The following is a 4,974-nucleotide window of genomic DNA, read 5'->3' on the forward strand; positions in this document are numbered from 1 at the left end:
TCGCGAGCTAAAGATGTCACGTTAGAACAGTCTTGATGTATGGGATGACGTCTCTCTCTATCTTTAATTATGCGGGGTTAGACGTGCCACGCATCCACCACTGTCTTCTTGCTGGAGTTCTGTCCACCGCCCGGTCATTCTTGCTGGAGGTATCCTGGGGAGTCCTTTTCCTAAGTAATATAAAAAAAAAATTAATTATCTAAATAATTTAAGTTTAAATTTATTTATTAATTTAATATAAAAATAATAAAATATTATTTTGAATGGTGTTTTATCGCGTCACTCCATTCTCCTTCATTTTCTATGTAGATTAGGCGAGCAATGTATGACGTTTTTTTTAAAATATCATTCCAATCAGCGTTTTCGAAAACGTCATATCATTTGATATTTTTAATTATTTTTTCAAAATAATAATAATAATAATAAAATAATAAAAAATTATAATTATAATTTTAAATTTATAAAAAATAAAAATTATAATTTTGATAAAAATAAAAATTATCATTTTAAATTAGTATCTTCAACTTGAATAGAAATATTATAAAAATTTAAATAAAAATTATCATTTTAAATTAGTATCTTAAAATTATAATTCAAATTATTTTTTAAAAAAATAATTATAAAAAAAATTAAAAATATCATAAAAAATATTAAAAAGAAATAAAAATTAAAATTCAAAATATTAAAAAAATAAAAATTTTAATTTTAATTCAAATAAAAATCATCATTTCAAATTACAATCTTCTTTTGAAATTAATTTTTTTAAAAAATATCATAAAAAATTTAAAAATTTATTAAAAAAATAACAAAAAATAAAAATTATAATTTTAAATAAATTTTTAAAAATAAAAATTTTAATTTTAATTAAAATAAAAAATAAATTTAAATTATTTTTTTCATTTAAAATTAATTTTTTTAAAAAAATATCTAAAAAAAATCTTAAAAATTTTAAAAAATAAAGAAAATCATAAAAAAAATGAGAAAAAAATTAGAAAAAATAAAAATTATAATTTTAAATATAAAAAAACAAAAATTTTAATTTTAATTCAAATAAAAATCATCATTTCAAATAACTTTCTTCATTTCAAAATATCTTTTTAAAAAAATATCTGAAAAAAATTATTGAAAAAAATAAAAATATCATAAAAAAGAATTTAAAAGAAATATAAATTATAATTCTAAATTTTAAGAAAATAAAAGAAATATAATTTTAAATTTTAGAATTATAATTTATATTTTTTTAAAATTTTTTTTATGGTATTTTTATTTTTTTTCAACATTTTTTTTCAGATATTTTTTTAAAAAGATATTTTGAAATGGGAAAAGCAATTTGAAATGATGGTTTTTATTTGAATTAAAATTAAAATTAAAATTTTTATTTCTTTATATTCAAAATTATAATTTTTATTTTTTCTGATTTCTTTCTCATTTTTTATGGTATTCTTTATTTTTTAAATTTTTTAATATTTTTTTAAATATTTTTTTAAATATTTTTTTTAAAAAATTAATTTTAAATGAAGAAAATAATTTAAATTTATTTTTTATTTTAATTAAAATTTGAATTTTTATTTTTAAAAATTTATTCAAAATTATAATTTTTATTTTTTTCTTATTTTTTTAATAATTTTTTAATTTTTTTATGATATTTTTTAAAAAAATTAATTTTAAAAGGAGATTGTAATTTGAAATGATGATTTTTATTTGAATTAAAATTAAAATTTTTATTTTCTTAATATTTTGAATTATAATTTTTATTTTTTTTCAATACTTTTTTATGATATTTTTATTTTTTTTATAATTATTTTTTTAGTTTTTTTTTAAAGATAATTTGAAATGTGGATACTAATTTGAAATGATAATTTTTATTTTTATCAAAATTATAATTTTTATTTTTTTATAAATTTAAAATTATAATTTTTATTTTTTTATCATTTTTTTTTATTTTTTGGATGGAAATAATTAAAAGTGCCAAATGATATGGCGTTTTTAAAAATGCTGTTTCGAATGGTGTTTTTAAAAACACCATACCAAATGGCGTTTCTATTTTTTTTTTTTTCCTCATCTAGTCTACGTGGAAAATGGGGGGAATGGGGGAGGTGACGTAGTATGATAAAACGTCATTCAAAATAATATTTTATTATTTTTGTATCAAATCGATAAATAAATTCAAATTTAAATTATTTTAATAATTAATTTTTTTTTTATATTATTTAGAAAAAGGATTCTATCCTCCGGCTGCGTTTTGTCTGGAAGTGGTGCAGGATACAGCTCATAGGCTCATTTGTGGTGTTGGAATTTAAGGAGTTTTCAATATTTTCTGACTATTGATTGGTGGATGCCTTGATTGCCTGTCGTGGCTGTTTGCATTTGCTTGTTGCAGAAATATTTGTGTACCGGGGGTGGTGCAGAAAATTTGACGTACAGCTCCAGATAAATTATATAATTATATATATATATATATATTTAATATTTATAATTTATTTTTATTATTTAAAAATTTTATATGATGGAAATATTTTTATTTTTTGATTATAATATTTTTTAAAAAAATTATGATATTTTTTTTAAAAAATTATAATATTTTTATTTTTTGAAAAAAACTTATGATATTTTTTTTCAAAATTATTATATTTAAAAAAAAAAAATTATAATACCTGCGTTTGATTTTTTGTTTAATATCGAGATGTCATAATTTATGTCAAAAGATATCATAATTTTTAAAAAGAAGTATTATAACTTTTTTTAAAAGATAAGAATGTCATAATATTTTTAAAAGAGATATTATAATTTTTGTGAAGGGATATTTTAATTAAATGACAGAAATATTTTGATCATATAAAATTTTTAAATAAAAAAAATGATTTGTAGATATTAAATGCATATTGAAAAGTTGTGACTACGTAGATCGGTGCACAAAAATTTTTTTTTGAATTTATTTTGCTTATTGGCAATATTTTTTTAAACATAATTGCAATCAGCGGTGGGCTCGATTGGGGCAATGACGAAGGGAGATGAGGAGGAGGTTTGAAATTTGTCATCATCGGGGTGGGTTCGATCGATTGGGGCAACGACGAAGGGAGATGAGGAGGAGGTTTGAAATTTGTCATCATCGGGGATCAAGCGATGGGCCATTGATTCAATCAAATCCTCTACTACATGGTCTCGCTAACAAGCTTCATTCTCTGATCGGTTCCGTTGAGGGTGTGATTTCTGATTTCCCGCCTTGGGCATAGCTGTAGTAGTCCATTACATCGGCCCTTTTATTCAAATTACCCTAATTTTATCTTTTTATTATTCCGTGGCATGTGATTAATTACTTAGAATTTTTAATTTTTTGAATCAGAAATTAGAAATCTAGAACTAATCAATAAATTTGCCTCTTAATCTCCTCTCTCGACAAAGGAGTTGAGACGTGGTTCGACCGAGTCCAATAGTTAATAATGAACCTTTTTTAAACTTTATGCTTGTAAAGTTGCTGCTATCTTTACTATTCCATGTAAGATTATCTAATTATATGGCAGGAAAGTTTTGAAATCCCTTCGCTCCTTTCATGTTAGATCTAATCATCAGCCTTTTTGGCAAAGCAGAGAAGATGGATCTCGATGTACATCTTGTTCGCACCTGCTGGGTCCACCTGCCAGTGGTCCCGTTCTTTTAATAAATATATATAAATCTAACCAAACTTTATCGGAAAAATTACCTCTCCTTTGTGGCCTTCTCTGACTAATCGCCACTCTAACATCTACATTTAGTTACCCTAATCGGGTGGCGGTATCATCTTGTGATGCGGATCATCATTCCCAATCTTCAATCGGACGGTCGGAGTTTACAGGAAACGGACGGTCGCCCCCCAACACACAACAGCGAAAGCAAAAGATAACGCGAACATAGAATAAGGAGGACAAATTTGAAAAAAATCGAGGGACGAAGAGTCTGGAAATGGCGTTATCTCTAACAATGCTGCTGACCTCGCCTAGGACTCGACCACACCCTCGTAGCTGGAGGAATTGGAGGGGGAAAGGTCACGTGCGGAGTTTATCGGTCACGTGCAAGGCGAAGGACGCGGAGAGCGGCGAGAGCGGAGGGATAGAGCTGGCGGCGGCGGTGGGGGGCCTGGTGGCGAATCCGGTGATCGGAGTCTCTCTGTACGTGCTGAGGACGATCGGTTGCGGCCTCCCTCCGGGTCCCGGGGCGGCGGTGGGGGTGAGCTATCTGGTGGTGGGCGGCATCGTGATGTGATCTCTACACCAAAGTCCGGACGGGGTCCGGCCTCCCGGCAGGGCGCTACGGCTTGCTCGGGGCCGTGGAGGGCCTCTCCTACCTCACCGTTCTTGCCATCGTGGTGGTGTTCGGTCTCCAGTTCCTTGACAAAGGTTCCCTCCCCGGCCCACTCCCTGGCGACCAGTGCTTTGGTTAAGCGGCCATGAGTTAGTTCCTTAGTTTCTTCTTCCTTTGGACCATTTCTTTGATTCGGTCTTGTTCTTGCCGTTATCAGCCCTACTACTAATATCCATGGCATTCTGTGGAACTGGGCTTTTATCTCTATTATATTCATGCCCACTTGTGTACAGCAGCAGTTTTCAGAGTCTGGCAAAACACAACTGTGATAATTTTATGTTAATTTCTAGAGGGTTATTGCAAGTCTTAGCAGAGAGAGAGAGAGAGGGGGGTGGGGGGGGGGGTGGGGTGAACGCAATTATACCCTGCACTGTATGATCATTCAATCTTTGCTGCAATTTAATAACCTGCTACCGAGAGCTGGCTTTTATTGTCGATCTGTGTCGTAGCTCGTTTGCTAGAGAAATTATATCTCGCACCGCATGCACTAATATAGCCACGCACTATGCTATTCTCCTTGTTTTCTGGCAATGGATCAATCACCAAGAGAAGCACGTGATGAGCCCACGAGAAGTAGGCGAGATGATTTACATGGTGCATGCGATATGCCATTTTTTAGAGAGATTAATTAAGAAT

General features: G+C 28.7%; 1 pseudogene; it reads left to right on the plus strand.

The window, feature by feature from the left end:
- The first annotated feature begins 3,908 nt into the window (after nt 1-3,908).
- LOC140853458 (uncharacterized) lies at nt 3,909-4,773 on the plus strand (annotated as a pseudogene).
- The last annotated feature ends 201 nt before the right edge of the window (nt 4,774-4,974 follow it).

The sequence above is a fragment of the Elaeis guineensis genome, chromosome 13 (genome assembly GCF_000442705.2).
Source record: "Elaeis guineensis isolate ETL-2024a chromosome 13, EG11, whole genome shotgun sequence".
NCBI lineage: Eukaryota > Viridiplantae > Streptophyta > Magnoliopsida > Arecales > Arecaceae > Elaeis > Elaeis guineensis.